A 13095-nucleotide genomic window follows, 5' to 3' on the forward strand; every position below is an offset into this window, starting at 1 on the left:
GTCGTAATAGGATTATATTAGTTTTTCGCTGGTAGCATGATGGGTGCGATCATACCAGCACTAATGCACCGGATCCCATCAGAACTCCGCAGTTAAGCGTGCTTGGGCGAGAGTAGTACTAGGATGGGTGACCTCCTGGGAAGTCCTCGTGTTGCACCCCCCCTTTTAATTTTTACCGCATCTCTGGTCGGATGGACCGGAACGAGAACCAGGGAATGGATTTTTAGGAAAATCGCACCGACCCCATCGCGTAGCAATGGGTATCGGTCAGATCGCCGGTTGGCATGAGATAGGCAGGGTGCGGCTAGGTCGTAATAGGATTATATTAGTTTTTCGCTGGTAGCATGATGGGTGCGATCATACCAGCACTAATGCACCGGATCCCATCAGAACTCCGCAGTTAAGCGTGCTTGGGCGAGAGTAGTACTAGGATGGGTGACCTCCTGGGAAGTCCTCGTGTTGCACCCCCCCTTTTTATTTTTACCGCATCTCCGGTCGGATGGACCGGAACGACAACCGGGCAATGGATTCTTAGGAAAATCGCACCGACCCCATCGCGTAGCAATGGGTATCGATCAGATCGCCGGTTGGCATGGGATAGGCATGGTGCGGCTAGGCCGTAATAGGATTATATTAGTTTTTCGCTGGTAGCATGATGGGTGCGATCATACCAGCACTAATGCACCGGATCCCATCAGAACTCCGCAGTTAAGCGTGCTTGGGCGAGAGTAGTACTAGGATGGGTGACCTCCTGGGAAGTCCTCGTGTTGCACCCCCCCTTTTTATTTTTACCGCATCTCCGGTCGGATGGACCGGAACGAGTACCGGGTAATGGATTCTTAGGAAAATCGCACCGACCCCATCGCGTAGCAATGGGTATCGATCAGATCGCCGGTTGGCATGGGATAGGCATGGTGCGGCTAGGTCGTAATAGGATTATATTAGTTTTTCGCTGGTAGCATGATGGGTGCGATCCTACCAGCACTAATGCACCGGATCCCATCAGAACTCCGCAGTTAAGCGTGCTTGGGCGAGAGTAGTACTAGGATGGGTGACCTCCTGGGAAGTCCTCGTGTTGCACCCCCCCTTTTTATTTTTACCGCATCTCCGGTCGGATGGACCGGAACGAGAACCAGGGAATGGATTTTTAGGAAAATCGCACCGACCCCATCGCGTAGCTATGGGTATCGGTCAGATCGCCGGTTGGCATGAGATAGGCAGGGTGCGGCTAGGTCGTAATAGGATTATATTAGTTTTTCGCTGGTAGCATGATGGGTGCGATCATACCAGCACTAATGCACCGGATCCCATCAGAACTCCGCAGTTAAGCGTGCTTGGGCGAGAGTAGTACTAGGATGGGTGACCTCCTGGGAAGTCCTCGTGTTGCACCCCCCCTTTTAATTTTTACCGCATCTCTGGTCGGATGGACCGGAACGAGAACCAGGGAATGGATTTTTAGGAAAATCGCACCGACCCCATCGCGTAGCAATGGGTATCGGTCAGATCGCCGGTTGGCATGAGATAGGCAGGGTGCGGCTAGGTCGTAATAGGATTATATTAGTTTTTCGCTGGTAGCATGATGGGTGCGATCATACCAGCACTAATGCACCGGATCCCATCAGAACTCCGCAGTTAAGCGTGCTTGGGCGAGAGTAGTACTAGGATGGGTGACCTCCTGGGAAGTCCTCGTGTTGCACCCCCCCTTTTTATTTTTACCGCATCTCCGGTCGGATGGACCGGAACGACAACCGGGCAATGGATTCTTAGGAAAATCGCACCGACCCCATCGCGTAGCAATGGGTATCGATCAGATCGCCGGTTGGCATGGGATAGGCATGGTGCGGCTAGGCCGTAATAGGATTATATTAGTTTTTCGCTGGTAGCATGATGGGTGCGATCATACCAGCACTAATGCACCGGATCCCATCAGAACTCCGCAGTTAAGCGTGCTTGGGCGAGAGTAGTACTAGGATGGGTGACCTCCTGGGAAGTCCTCGTGTTGCACCCCCCCTTTTTATTTTTACCGCATCTCCGGTCGGATGGACCGGAACAACAACCGGGCAATGGATTCTTAGGAAAATCGCACCGACCCCATCGCGTAGCAATGGGTATCGATCAGATCGCCGGTTGGCATGGGATAGGCATGGTGCGGCTAGGTCGTAATAGGATTATATTAGTTTTTCGCTGGTAGCATGATGGGTGCGATCATACCAGCACTAATGCACCGGATCCCATCAGAACTCCGCAGTTAAGCGTGCTTGGGCGAGAGTAGTACTAGGATGGGTGACCTCCTGGGAAGTCCTCGTGTTGCACCCCCCCTTTTTATTTTTACCGCATCTCCGGTCGGATGGACCGGAACAACAACCGGGCACTGGATTCTTAGGAAAATCGCACCGACCCCATCGCGTAGCAATGGGTATCGATCAGATCGCCGGTTGGCATGGGATAGGCATGGTGCGGCTAGGTCGTAATAGGATTATATTAGTTTTTCGCTGGTAGCATGATGGGTGCGATCATACCAGCACTAATGCACCGAATCCCATCAGAAATCCGCAGTTAAGCGTGCTTCGGCGAGAGTAGTACTAGGATGGGTGACCTCCTGGGAAGTCCTCGTGTTGCACCCCCCCTTTTTATTTTTACCGCATCTCCGGTCGGATGGACCGGAACGACAACCGGGCAATGGATTCTTAGGAAAATCGCACCGACCCCATCGCTATCAATCAGATCGCCAGTTGGCATGGGATAGGCAGGGTGCGGCTAGGTCGTAATAGGATTATATTAGTTTTTCGCTGGTAGCATGATGGGTGCGATCATACCAGCACTAATGCACCGGATCCCATCAGAACTCCGCAGTTAAGCGTGCTTGGGCGAGAGTAGTACTAGGATGGGTGACCTCCTGGGAAGTCCTCGTGTTGCACCCCCCCTTTTAATTTTTACCGCATCTCTGGTCGGATGGACCGGAACGAGAACCAGGGAATGGATTCTTAGGAAAATCGCACCGACCCCATCGCGTAGCAATGGGTATCGGTCAGATCGCCGGTTGGCATGAGATAGGCAGGGTGCGGCTAGGTCGTAATAGGATTATATTAGTTTTTCGCTGGTAGCATGATGGGTGCGATCATACCAGCACTAATGCACCGGATCCCATCAGAACTCCGCAGTTAAGCGTGCTTGGGCGAGAGTAGTACTAGGATGGGTGACCTCCTGGGAAGTCCTCGTGTTGCACCCCCCCTTTTTATTTTTACCGCATCTCCGGTCGGATGGACCGGAACGACAACCGGGCAATGGATTCTTAGGAAAATCGCACCGACCCCATCGCGTAGCAATGGGTATCGATCAGATCGCCGGTTGGCATGGGATAGGCAGGGTGCGGCTAGGTCGTAATAGGATTATATTAGTTTTTCGCTGGTAGCATGATGGGTGCGATCATACCAGCACTAATGCACCGGATCCCATCAGAACTCCGCAGTTAAGCATGCTTGGGCGAGAGTAGTACTAGGATGGGTGACCTCCTGGGAAGTCCTCGTGTTGCACCCCTCCTTTTTATTTTTACCGCATCTCCGGTCGGATGGACCGGAACGACAACCGGGCAATGGATTCTTAGGAAAATCGCACCGACCCCATCGCGTAGCAATGGGTATCGATCAGATCGCCGGTTGGCATGGGATAGGCATGGTGCGGCTAGGTCGTAATAGGATTATATTAGTTTTTCGCTGGTAGCATGATGGGTGCGATCCTACCAGCACTAATGCACCGGATCCCATCAGAACTCCGCAGTTAAGCGTGCTTGGGCGAGAGTAGTACTAGGATGGGTGACCTCCTGGGAAGTCCTCGTGTTGCACCCCCCCTTTTTATTTTTACCGCATCTCCGGTCGGATGGACCGGAACGACAACCGGGCAATGGATTCTTAGGAAAATCGCACCGACCCCATCGCTATCAATCAGATCGCCAGTTGGCATGGGATAGGCAGGGTGCGGCTAGGTCGTAATAGGATTATATTAGTTTTTCGCTGGTAGCATGATGGGTGCGATCATACCAGCACTAATGCACCGGATCCCATCAGAACTCCGCAGTTAAGCGTGCTTGGGCGAGAGTAGTACTAGGATGGGTGACCTCCTGGGAAGTCCTCGTGTTGCACCCCCCGTTTTTATTTTTACCGCATCTCCGGTCGGATGGACCGGAACGAGTACCGGGTAATGGATTCTTAGGAAAATCGCACCGACCCCATCGCGTAGCAATGGGTATCGATCAGATCGCCGGTTGGCATGGGATAGGCAGGGTGCGGCTAGGTCGTAATTGGATTATATTAGTTTTTCGCTGGTAGCATGATGGGTGCGATCATACCAGCACTAATGCACCGGATCCCATCAGAACTCCGCAGTTAAGCGTGCTTGGGCGAGAGTAGTACTAGGATGGGTGACCTCCTGGGAAGTCCTCGTGTTGCACCCCCCGTTTTTATTTTTACCGCATCTCCGGTCGGATGGACCGGAACGAGTACCGGGTAATGGATTCTTAGGAAAATCGCACCGACCCCATCGCGTAGCAATGGGTATCGATCAGATCGCCGGTTGGCATGGGATAGGCATGGTGCGGCTAGGTCGTAATAGGATTATATTAGTTTTTCGCTGGTAGCATGATGGGTGCGATCCTACCAGCACTAATGCTCCGGATCCCATCAGAACTCCGCAGTTAAGCGTGCTTGGGCGAGAGTAGTACTAGGATGGGTGACCTCCTGGGAAGTCCTCGTGTTGCACCCCCCCTTTTTATTTTTACCGCATCTCCGGTCGGATGGACCGGAACGAGTACCGGGTAATGGATTCTTAGGAAAATCGCACCGACCCCATCGCGTAGCAATCGGTATCGATCAGATCGCCGGTTGGCATGGGATAGGCAGGGTGCGGCTAGGTCGTAATAGGATTATATTAGTTTTTCGCTGGTAGCATGATGGGTGCGATCATACCAGCACTAATGCACCGGATCCCATCAGAACTCCGCAGTTAAGCGTGCTTGGGCGAGAGTAGTACTAGGATGGGTGACCTCCTGGGAAGTCCTCGTGTTGCACCCCCCCTTTTTATTTTTACCGCATCTCCGGTCGGATGGACCGGAACGACAACCGGGCAATGGATTCTTAGGAAAATCGCACCGACCCCATCGCGTAGCAATGGGTATCGATCAGATCGCCGGTTGGCATGGGATAGGCATGGTGCGGCTAGGTCGTAATAGGATTATATTAGTTTTTCGCTGGTAGCATGATGGGTGCGATCATACCAGCACTAATGCACCGGATCCCATCAGAACTCCGCAGTTAAGCGTGCTTGGGCGAGAGTAGTACTAGGATGGGTGACCTCCTGGGAAGTCCTCGTGTTGCACCCTTCTTTTTATTTTTACCGCATCTCCGGTCGGATGGACCGGAACGACAACCGGGCAATGGATTCTTAGGAAAATCGCACCGACCCCATCGCGTAGCAATGGGTATCGATCAGATCGCCGGTTGGCATGGGATAGGCATGGTGCGGCTAGGTCGTAATAGGATTATATTAGTTTTTCGCTGGTAGCATGATGGGTGCGATCATACCAGCACTAATGCACCGGATCGCATCAGAACTCCGCAGTTAAGCGTGCTTGTGCGAGAGTAGTACTAGGATGGGTGACCTCCTGGGAAGTCCTCGTGTTGCACCCCCCCTTTTTATTTTTACCGCATCTCCGGTCGGATGGACCGGAACAACAACCGGGCAATGGATTCTTAGGAAAATCGCACCGACCCCATCGCGTAGCAATGGGTATCGATCAGATCGCCGGTTGGCATGGGATAGGCATGGTGCGGCTAGGTCGTAATAGGATTATATTAGTTTTTCGCTGGTAGCATGATGGGTGCGATCATACCAGCACTAATGCACCGGATCCCATCAGAACTCCGCAGTTAAGCGTGCTTGGGCGAGAGTAGTACTAGGATGGGTGACCTCCTGGGAAGTCCTCGTGTTGCACCCCCCCTTTTTATTTTTACCGCATCTCCGGTCGGATGGACCGGAACAACAACCGGGCACTGGATTCTTAGGAAAATCGCACCGACCCCATCGCGTAGCAATGGGTATCGATCAGATCGCCGGTTGGCATGGGATAGGCATGGTGCGGCTAGGTCGTAATAGGATTATATTAGTTTTTCGCTGGTAGCATGATGGGTGCGATCATACCAGCACTAATGCACCGAATCCCATCAGAAATCCGCAGTTAAGCGTGCTTCGGCGAGAGTAGTACTAGGATGGGTGACCTCCTGGGAAGTCCTCGTGTTGCACCCCCCCTTTTTATTTTTACCGCATCTCCGGTCGGATGGACCGGAACGACAACCGGGCAATGGATTCTTAGGAAAATCGCACCGACCCCATCGCTATCAATCAGATCGCCAGTTGGCATGGGATAGGCAGGGTGCGGCTAGGTCGTAATAGGATTATATTAGTTTTTCGCTGGTAGCATGATGGGTGCGATCATACCAGCACTAATGCACCGGATCCCATCAGAACTCCGCAGTTAAGCGTGCTTGGGCGAGAGTAGTACTAGGATGGGTGACCTCCTGGGAAGTCCTCGTGTTGCACCCCCCCTTTTAATTTTTACCGCATCTCTGGTCGGATGGACCGGAACGAGAACCAGGGAATGGATTCTTAGGAAAATCGCACCGACCCCATCGCGTAGCAATGGGTATCGGTCAGATCGCCGGTTGGCATGAGATAGGCAGGGTGCGGCTAGGTCGTAATAGGATTATATTAGTTTTTCGCTGGTAGCATGATGGGTGCGATCATACCAGCACTAATGCACCGGATCCCATCAGAACTCCGCAGTTAAGCGTGCTTGGGCGAGAGTAGTACTAGGATGGGTGACCTCCTGGGAAGTCCTCGTGTTGCACCCCCCCTTTTTATTTTTACCGCATCTCCGGTCGGATGGACCGGAACGACAACCGGGCAATGGATTCTTAGGAAAATCGCACCGACCCCATCGCGTAGCAATGGGTATCGATCAGATCGCCGGTTGGCATGGGATAGGCAGGGTGCGGCTAGGTCGTAATAGGATTATATTAGTTTTTCGCTGGTAGCATGATGGGTGCGATCATACCAGCACTAATGCACCGGATCCCATCAGAACTCCGCAGTTAAGCGTGCTTGGGCGAGAGTAGTACTAGGATGGGTGACCTCCTGGGAAGTCCTCGTGTTGCACCCCTTCTTTTTATTTTTACCGCATCTCCGGTCGGATGGACCGGAACGACAACCGGGCAATGGATTCTTAGGAAAATCGCACCGACCCCATCGCGTAGCAATGGGTATCGATCAGATCGCCGGTTGGCATGGGATAGGCATGGTGCGGCTAGGTCGTAATAGGATTATATTAGTTTTTCGCTGGTAGCATGATGGGTGCGATCCTACCAGCACTAATGCACCGGATCCCATCAGAACTCCGCAGTTAAGCGTGCTTGGGCGAGAGTAGTACTAGGATGGGTGACCTCCTGGGAAGTCCTCGTGTTGCACCCCCCCTTTTTATTTTTACCGCATCTCCGGTCGGATGGACCGGAACGACAACCGGGCAATGGATTCTTAGGAAAATCGCACCGACCCCATCGCTATCAATCAGATCGCCAGTTGGCATGGGATAGGCAGGGTGCGGCTAGGTCGTAATAGGATTATATTAGTTTTTCGCTGGTAGCATGATGGGTGCGATCATACCAGCACTAATGCACCGGATCCCATCAGAACTCCGCAGTTAAGCGTGCTTGGGCGAGAGTAGTACTAGGATGGGTGACCTCCTGGGAAGTCCTCGTGTTGCACCCCCCGTTTTTATTTTTACCGCATCTCCGGTCGGATGGACCGGAACGAGTACCGGGTAATGGATTCTTAGGAAAATCGCACCGACCCCATCGCGTAGCAATGGGTATCGATCAGATCGCCGGTTGGCATGGGATAGGCAGGGTGCGGCTAGGTCGTAATTGGATTATATTAGTTTTTCGCTGGTAGCATGATGGGTGCGATCATACCAGCACTAATGCACCGGATCCCATCAGAACTCCGCAGTTAAGCGTGCTTGGGCGAGAGTAGTACTAGGATGGGTGACCTCCTGGGAAGTCCTCGTGTTGCACCCCCCGTTTTTATTTTTACCGCATCTCCGGTCGGATGGACCGGAACGAGTACCGGGTAATGGATTCTTAGGAAAATCGCACCGACCCCATCGCGTAGCAATGGGTATCGATCAGATCGCCGGTTGGCATGGGATAGGCATGGTGCGGCTAGGTCGTAATAGGATTATATTAGTTTTTCGCTGGTAGCATGATGGGTGCGATCCTACCAGCACTAATGCTCCGGATCCCATCAGAACTCCGCAGTTAAGCGTGCTTGGGCGAGAGTAGTACTAGGATGGGTGACCTCCTGGGAAGTCCTCGTGTTGCACCCCCCGTTTTTATTTTTACCGCATCTCCGGTCGGATGGACCGGAACGAGTACCGGGTAATGGATTCTTAGGAAAATCGCACCGACCCCATCGCGTAGCAATCAGTATCGATCAGATCGCCGGTTGGCATGGGATAGGCAGGGTGCGGCTAGGTCGTAATAGGATTATATTAGTTTTTCGCTGGTAGCATGATGGGTGCGATCATACCAGCACTAATGCACCGGATCCCATCAGAACTCCGCAGTTAAGCGTGCTTGGGCGAGAGTAGTACTAGGATGGGTGACCTCCTGGGAAGTCCTCGTGTTGCACCCCCCCTTTTTATTTTTACCGCATCTCCGGTCGGATGGACCGGAACGACAACCGGGCAATGGATTCTTAGGAAAATCGCACCGACCCCATCGCGTAGCAATGGGTATCGATCAGATCGCCGGTTGGCATGGGATAGGCATGGTGCGGCTAGGTCGTAATAGGATTATATTAGTTTTTCGCTGGTAGCATGATGGGTGCGATCATACCAGCACTAATGCACCGGATCCCATCAGAACTCCGCAGTTAAGCGTGCTTGGGCGAGAGTAGTACTAGGATGGGTGACCTCCTGGGAAGTCCTCGTGTTGCACCCTTCTTTTTATTTTTACCGCATCTCCGGTCGGATGGACCGGAACGACAACCGGGCAATGGATTCTTAGGAAAATCGCACCGACCCCATCGCGTAGCAATGGGTATCGATCAGATCGCCGGTTGGCATGGGATAGGCATGGTGCGGCTAGGTCGTAATAGGATTATATTAGTTTTTCGCTGGTAGCATGATGGGTGCGATCATACCAGCACTAATGCACCGGATCGCATCAGAACTCCGCAGTTAAGCGTGCTTGTGCGAGAGTAGTACTAGGATGGGTGACCTCCTGGGAAGTCCTCGTGTTGCACCCCCCCTTTTTATTTTTACCGCATCTCCGGTCGGATGGACCGGAACGACAACCGGGCAATGGATTCTTAGGAAAATCGCACCGACCCCATCGCTATCAATCAGATCGCCAGTTGGCATGGGATAGGCAGGGTGCGGCTAGGTCGTAATAGGATTATATTAGTTTTTCGCTGGTAGCATGATGGGTGCGATCATACCAGCACTAATGCACCGGATCCCATCAGAACTCCGCAGTTAAGCGTGCTTGGGCGAGAGTAGTACTAGGATGGGTGACCTCCTGGGAAGTCCTCGTGTTGCACCCCCCCTTTTAATTTTTACCGCATCTCTGGTCGGATGGACCGGAACGAGAACCAGGGAATGGATTTTTAGGAAAATCGCACCGACCCCATCGCGTAGCAATGGGTATCGGTCAGATCGCCGGTTGGCATGAGATAGGCAGGGTGCAGCTAGGTCGTAATAGGATTATATTAGTTTTTCGCTGGTAGCATGATGGGTGCGACCATACCAGCACTAATGCACCGGATCCCATCAGAACTCCGCAGTTAAGCGTGCTTGGGCGAGAGTAGTACTAGGATGGGTGACCTCCTGGGAAGTCCTCGTGTTGCACCCCCCTTTTTTATTTTTACCGCATCTCCGGTCGGATGGACCGGAACGAGTACCGGGCAATGGATTCTTAGGAAAATCGCACCGACCCCATCGCGTAGCAATGGGTATCGATCAGATCGCCGGTTGGCATGGGATAGGCATGGTGCGGCTAGGTCGTAATAGGATTATATTAGTTTTTCGCTGGTAGCATGATGGGTGCGATCATACCAGCACTAATGCACCGGATCCCATCAGAACTCCGCAGTTAAGCGTGCTTGGGCGAGAGTAGTACTAGGATGGGTGACCTCCTGGGAAGTCCTCGTGTTGCACCCCTCCTTTTTATTTTTACCGCATCTCCGGTCGGATGGACCGGAACGACAACCGGGCAATGGATTCTTAGGAAAATCGCACCGACCCCATCGCGTAGCAATGGGTATCGATCAGATCGCCGGTTGGCATGGGATAGGCATGGTGCGGCTAGGTCGTAATAGGATTATATTAGTTTTTCGCTGGTAGCATGATGGGTGCGATCATACCAGCACTAATGCACCGGATCCCATCAGAACTCCGCAGTTAAGCGTGCTTGGGCGAGAGTAGTACTAGGATGGGTGACCTCCTGGGAAGTCCTCGTGTTGCACCCCTCCTTTTTATTTTTACCGCATCTCCGGTCGGATGGACCGGAACGACAACCGGGCAATGGATTCTTAGGAAAATCGCACCGACCCCATCGCGTAGCAATGGGTATCGATCAGATCGCCGGTTGGCATGGGATAGGCATGGTGCGGCTAGGTCGTAATAGGATTATATTAGTTTTTCGCTGGTAGCATGATGGGTGCGATCATACCAGCACTAATGCACCGGATCCCATCAGAACTCCGCAGTTAAGCGTGCTTGGGCGAGAGTAGTACTAGGATGGGTGACCTCCTGGGAAGTCCTCGTGTTGCACCCCCCCTTTTTATTTTTACCGCATCTCCGGTCGGATGGACCGGAACGACAACCGGGCAATGGATTCTTAGGAAAATCGCACCGACCCCATCGCTATCAATCAGATCGCCAGTTGGCATGGGATAGGCAGGGTGCGGCTAGGTCGTAATAGGATTATATTAGTTTTTCGCTGGTAGCATGATGGGTGCGATCATACCAGCACTAATGCACCGGATCCCATCAGAACTCCGCAGTTAAGCGTGCTTGGGCGAGAGTAGTACTAGGATGGGTGACCTCCTGGGAAGTCCTCGTGTTGCACCCCCCTTTTTTATTTTTACCGCATCTCCGGTCGGATGGACCGGAACGAGTACCGGGCAATGGATTCTTAGGAAAATCGCACCGACCCCATCGCGTAGCAATGGGTATCGATCAGATCGCCGGTTGGCATGGGATAGGCAGGGTGCGGCTAGGTCGTAATAGGATTATATTAGTTTTTCGCTGGTAGCATGATGGGTGCGATCATACCAGCACTAATGCACCGGATCCCATCAGAACTCCGCAGTTAAGCGTGCTTGGGCGAGAGTAGTACTAGGATGGGTGACCTCCTGGGAAGTCCTCGTGTTGCACCCCCCCTTTTTATTTTTACCGCATCTCCGGTCGGATGGACCGGAACGACAACCGGGCAATGGATTCTTAGGAAAATCGCACCGACCCCATCGCGTAGCAATGGGTATCGATCAGATCGCCGGTTGGCATGGGATAGGCATGGTGCGGCTAGGTCGTAATAGGATTATATTAGTTTTTCGCTGGTAGCATGATGGGTGCGATCATACCAGCACTAATGCACCGGATCCCATCAGAACTCCGCAGTTAAGCGTGCTTGGGCGAGAGTAGTACTAGGATGGGTGACCTCCTGGGAAGTCCTCGTGTTGCACCCCCCCTTTTTATTTTTACCGCATCTCCGGTCGGATGGACCGGAACGACAACCGGGCAATGGATTCTTAAGAAAATCGCACCGACCCCATCGCGTAGCAATGGGTATCGATCAGATCGCCGGTTGGCATGGGATAGGCATGGTGCGGCTAGGTCGTAATAGGATTATATTAGTTTTTCGCTGGTAGCATGATGGGTGCGATCATACCAGCACTAATGCACCGGATCCCATCAGAACTCCGCAGTTAAGCGTGCTTGGGCGAGAGTAGTACTAGGATGGGTGACCTCCTGGGAAGTCCTCGTGTTGCACCCCCCCTTTTTATTTTTACCGCATCTCCGGTCGGATGGACCGGAACGACAACCGGGCAATGGATTCTTAGGAAAATCGCACCGACCCCATCGCTATCAATCAGATCGCCAGTTGGCATGGGATAGGCAGGGTGCGGCTAGGTCGTAATAGGATTATATTAGTTTTTCGCTGGTAGCATGATGGGTGCGATCATACCAGCACTAATGCACCGGATCCCATCAGAACTCCGCAGTTAAGCGTGCTTGGGCGAGAGTAGTACTAGGATGGGTGACCTCCTGGGAAGTCCTCGTGTTGCACCCCCCGTTTTTATTTTTACCGCATCTCCGGTCGGATGGACCGGAACGAGTACCGGGCAATGGATTCTTAGGAAAATCGCACCGACCCCATCGCGTAGCAATGGGTATCGATCAGATCGCCGGTTGGCATGGGATAGGCATGGTGCGGCTAGGTCGTAATAGGATTATATTAGTTTTTCGCTGGTAGCATGATGGGTGCGATCATACCAGCACTAATGCACCGGATCCCATCAGAACTCCGCAGTTAAGCGTGCTTGGGCGAGAGTAGTACTAGGATGGGTGACCTCCTGGGAAGTCCTCGTGTTGCACCCCTCCTTTTTATTTTTACCGCATCTCCGGTCGGATGGACCGGAACGACAACCGGGCAATGGATTCTTAGGAAAATCGCACCGACCCCATCGCGTAGCGATGGGTATCGATCAGATCGCCGGTTGGCATGGGATAGGCATGGTGCGGCTAGGTCGTAATAGGATTATATTAGTTTTTCGCTGGTAGCATGATGGGTGCGATCCTACCAGCACTAATGCACCGGATCCCATCAGAACTCCGCAGTTAAGCGTGCTTGGGCGAGAGTAGTACTAGGATGGGTGACCTCCTGGGAAGTCCTCGTGTTGCACCCCCCCTTTTTATTTTTACCGCATCTCCGGTCGGATGGACCGGAACGACAACCGGGCAATGGATTCTTAGGAAAATCGCAC

General features: G+C 52.6%; 43 non-coding genes across 43 annotated transcripts; all 43 read left to right on the top strand.

Annotated features, from left to right (window-relative positions):
- The first annotated feature begins 41 nt into the window (after positions 1–41).
- On the top strand, positions 42–160 carry LOC122283296. Its single transcript, XR_006230770.1, has one exon. It is a non-coding gene; the product is annotated as a 5S ribosomal RNA (ribosomal RNA).
- Positions 161–349: 189 nt separating this feature from the next.
- On the top strand, positions 350–468 carry LOC122283307. The gene has a single exon (XR_006230781.1). It is a non-coding gene; the product is annotated as a 5S ribosomal RNA (ribosomal RNA).
- A 189-nt stretch (positions 469–657) lies between these two features.
- Positions 658–776, top strand: LOC122283318. Its single transcript, XR_006230792.1, has one exon. It is a non-coding gene; the product is annotated as a 5S ribosomal RNA (ribosomal RNA).
- A 189-nt stretch (positions 777–965) lies between these two features.
- LOC122287830 lies at positions 966–1084 on the top strand. The gene has a single exon (XR_006235115.1). It is a non-coding gene; the product is annotated as a 5S ribosomal RNA (ribosomal RNA).
- Positions 1085–1273: 189 nt separating this feature from the next.
- On the top strand, positions 1274–1392 carry LOC122283330. The gene has a single exon (XR_006230804.1). It is a non-coding gene; the product is annotated as a 5S ribosomal RNA (ribosomal RNA).
- A 189-nt stretch (positions 1393–1581) lies between these two features.
- Positions 1582–1700, top strand: LOC122283341. Its single transcript, XR_006230815.1, has one exon. It is a non-coding gene; the product is annotated as a 5S ribosomal RNA (ribosomal RNA).
- A 189-nt stretch (positions 1701–1889) lies between these two features.
- LOC122283352 lies at positions 1890–2008 on the top strand. Its single transcript, XR_006230826.1, has one exon. It is a non-coding gene; the product is annotated as a 5S ribosomal RNA (ribosomal RNA).
- Positions 2009–2197: 189 nt separating this feature from the next.
- On the top strand, positions 2198–2316 carry LOC122283363. Its single transcript, XR_006230837.1, has one exon. It is a non-coding gene; the product is annotated as a 5S ribosomal RNA (ribosomal RNA).
- Positions 2317–2505: 189 nt separating this feature from the next.
- LOC122283268 lies at positions 2506–2624 on the top strand. Its single transcript, XR_006230742.1, has one exon. It is a non-coding gene; the product is annotated as a 5S ribosomal RNA (ribosomal RNA).
- Positions 2625–2802: 178 nt separating this feature from the next.
- LOC122283374 lies at positions 2803–2921 on the top strand. The gene has a single exon (XR_006230848.1). It is a non-coding gene; the product is annotated as a 5S ribosomal RNA (ribosomal RNA).
- A 189-nt stretch (positions 2922–3110) lies between these two features.
- LOC122283385 lies at positions 3111–3229 on the top strand. Its single transcript, XR_006230859.1, has one exon. It is a non-coding gene; the product is annotated as a 5S ribosomal RNA (ribosomal RNA).
- Positions 3230–3418: 189 nt separating this feature from the next.
- LOC122288048 lies at positions 3419–3537 on the top strand. Its single transcript, XR_006235325.1, has one exon. It is a non-coding gene; the product is annotated as a 5S ribosomal RNA (ribosomal RNA).
- A 189-nt stretch (positions 3538–3726) lies between these two features.
- Positions 3727–3845, top strand: LOC122287831. Its single transcript, XR_006235116.1, has one exon. It is a non-coding gene; the product is annotated as a 5S ribosomal RNA (ribosomal RNA).
- Positions 3846–4023: 178 nt separating this feature from the next.
- Positions 4024–4142, top strand: LOC122283396. The gene has a single exon (XR_006230862.1). It is a non-coding gene; the product is annotated as a 5S ribosomal RNA (ribosomal RNA).
- A 189-nt stretch (positions 4143–4331) lies between these two features.
- LOC122283408 lies at positions 4332–4450 on the top strand. The gene has a single exon (XR_006230863.1). It is a non-coding gene; the product is annotated as a 5S ribosomal RNA (ribosomal RNA).
- Positions 4451–4639: 189 nt separating this feature from the next.
- Positions 4640–4758, top strand: LOC122288412. The gene has a single exon (XR_006235673.1). It is a non-coding gene; the product is annotated as a 5S ribosomal RNA (ribosomal RNA).
- A 189-nt stretch (positions 4759–4947) lies between these two features.
- LOC122283420 lies at positions 4948–5066 on the top strand. The gene has a single exon (XR_006230864.1). It is a non-coding gene; the product is annotated as a 5S ribosomal RNA (ribosomal RNA).
- A 189-nt stretch (positions 5067–5255) lies between these two features.
- Positions 5256–5374, top strand: LOC122287084. The gene has a single exon (XR_006234391.1). It is a non-coding gene; the product is annotated as a 5S ribosomal RNA (ribosomal RNA).
- Positions 5375–5562: 188 nt separating this feature from the next.
- On the top strand, positions 5563–5681 carry LOC122283174. The gene has a single exon (XR_006230654.1). It is a non-coding gene; the product is annotated as a 5S ribosomal RNA (ribosomal RNA).
- Positions 5682–5870: 189 nt separating this feature from the next.
- On the top strand, positions 5871–5989 carry LOC122283431. Its single transcript, XR_006230865.1, has one exon. It is a non-coding gene; the product is annotated as a 5S ribosomal RNA (ribosomal RNA).
- A 189-nt stretch (positions 5990–6178) lies between these two features.
- LOC122283269 lies at positions 6179–6297 on the top strand. Its single transcript, XR_006230743.1, has one exon. It is a non-coding gene; the product is annotated as a 5S ribosomal RNA (ribosomal RNA).
- Positions 6298–6475: 178 nt separating this feature from the next.
- LOC122283444 lies at positions 6476–6594 on the top strand. Its single transcript, XR_006230867.1, has one exon. It is a non-coding gene; the product is annotated as a 5S ribosomal RNA (ribosomal RNA).
- A 189-nt stretch (positions 6595–6783) lies between these two features.
- LOC122283455 lies at positions 6784–6902 on the top strand. Its single transcript, XR_006230868.1, has one exon. It is a non-coding gene; the product is annotated as a 5S ribosomal RNA (ribosomal RNA).
- A 189-nt stretch (positions 6903–7091) lies between these two features.
- LOC122283465 lies at positions 7092–7210 on the top strand. Its single transcript, XR_006230869.1, has one exon. It is a non-coding gene; the product is annotated as a 5S ribosomal RNA (ribosomal RNA).
- Positions 7211–7399: 189 nt separating this feature from the next.
- Positions 7400–7518, top strand: LOC122287833. Its single transcript, XR_006235118.1, has one exon. It is a non-coding gene; the product is annotated as a 5S ribosomal RNA (ribosomal RNA).
- Positions 7519–7696: 178 nt separating this feature from the next.
- Positions 7697–7815, top strand: LOC122283472. The gene has a single exon (XR_006230875.1). It is a non-coding gene; the product is annotated as a 5S ribosomal RNA (ribosomal RNA).
- Positions 7816–8004: 189 nt separating this feature from the next.
- On the top strand, positions 8005–8123 carry LOC122283483. Its single transcript, XR_006230886.1, has one exon. It is a non-coding gene; the product is annotated as a 5S ribosomal RNA (ribosomal RNA).
- A 189-nt stretch (positions 8124–8312) lies between these two features.
- Positions 8313–8431, top strand: LOC122288413. Its single transcript, XR_006235674.1, has one exon. It is a non-coding gene; the product is annotated as a 5S ribosomal RNA (ribosomal RNA).
- A 189-nt stretch (positions 8432–8620) lies between these two features.
- On the top strand, positions 8621–8739 carry LOC122283495. Its single transcript, XR_006230897.1, has one exon. It is a non-coding gene; the product is annotated as a 5S ribosomal RNA (ribosomal RNA).
- Positions 8740–8928: 189 nt separating this feature from the next.
- Positions 8929–9047, top strand: LOC122287086. The gene has a single exon (XR_006234393.1). It is a non-coding gene; the product is annotated as a 5S ribosomal RNA (ribosomal RNA).
- A 188-nt stretch (positions 9048–9235) lies between these two features.
- Positions 9236–9354, top strand: LOC122283176. The gene has a single exon (XR_006230655.1). It is a non-coding gene; the product is annotated as a 5S ribosomal RNA (ribosomal RNA).
- Positions 9355–9532: 178 nt separating this feature from the next.
- On the top strand, positions 9533–9651 carry LOC122283506. The gene has a single exon (XR_006230908.1). It is a non-coding gene; the product is annotated as a 5S ribosomal RNA (ribosomal RNA).
- A 189-nt stretch (positions 9652–9840) lies between these two features.
- On the top strand, positions 9841–9959 carry LOC122287045. Its single transcript, XR_006234352.1, has one exon. It is a non-coding gene; the product is annotated as a 5S ribosomal RNA (ribosomal RNA).
- Positions 9960–10148: 189 nt separating this feature from the next.
- LOC122283518 lies at positions 10149–10267 on the top strand. Its single transcript, XR_006230919.1, has one exon. It is a non-coding gene; the product is annotated as a 5S ribosomal RNA (ribosomal RNA).
- Positions 10268–10456: 189 nt separating this feature from the next.
- LOC122283529 lies at positions 10457–10575 on the top strand. The gene has a single exon (XR_006230930.1). It is a non-coding gene; the product is annotated as a 5S ribosomal RNA (ribosomal RNA).
- Positions 10576–10764: 189 nt separating this feature from the next.
- On the top strand, positions 10765–10883 carry LOC122283541. The gene has a single exon (XR_006230941.1). It is a non-coding gene; the product is annotated as a 5S ribosomal RNA (ribosomal RNA).
- Positions 10884–11061: 178 nt separating this feature from the next.
- Positions 11062–11180, top strand: LOC122283554. Its single transcript, XR_006230953.1, has one exon. It is a non-coding gene; the product is annotated as a 5S ribosomal RNA (ribosomal RNA).
- Positions 11181–11369: 189 nt separating this feature from the next.
- LOC122283565 lies at positions 11370–11488 on the top strand. The gene has a single exon (XR_006230964.1). It is a non-coding gene; the product is annotated as a 5S ribosomal RNA (ribosomal RNA).
- A 189-nt stretch (positions 11489–11677) lies between these two features.
- Positions 11678–11796, top strand: LOC122283577. The gene has a single exon (XR_006230975.1). It is a non-coding gene; the product is annotated as a 5S ribosomal RNA (ribosomal RNA).
- A 189-nt stretch (positions 11797–11985) lies between these two features.
- LOC122283588 lies at positions 11986–12104 on the top strand. Its single transcript, XR_006230986.1, has one exon. It is a non-coding gene; the product is annotated as a 5S ribosomal RNA (ribosomal RNA).
- A 178-nt stretch (positions 12105–12282) lies between these two features.
- LOC122283600 lies at positions 12283–12401 on the top strand. Its single transcript, XR_006230997.1, has one exon. It is a non-coding gene; the product is annotated as a 5S ribosomal RNA (ribosomal RNA).
- Positions 12402–12590: 189 nt separating this feature from the next.
- On the top strand, positions 12591–12709 carry LOC122283613. Its single transcript, XR_006231009.1, has one exon. It is a non-coding gene; the product is annotated as a 5S ribosomal RNA (ribosomal RNA).
- Positions 12710–12898: 189 nt separating this feature from the next.
- Positions 12899–13017, top strand: LOC122287834. Its single transcript, XR_006235119.1, has one exon. It is a non-coding gene; the product is annotated as a 5S ribosomal RNA (ribosomal RNA).
- Positions 13018–13095: the final 78 nt, after the last annotated feature.

The sequence above is a fragment of the Carya illinoinensis genome, chromosome 11, assembly GCF_018687715.1.
Source record: "Carya illinoinensis cultivar Pawnee chromosome 11, C.illinoinensisPawnee_v1, whole genome shotgun sequence".
NCBI classification, from domain to species: Eukaryota; Viridiplantae; Streptophyta; class Magnoliopsida; order Fagales; family Juglandaceae; genus Carya; species Carya illinoinensis.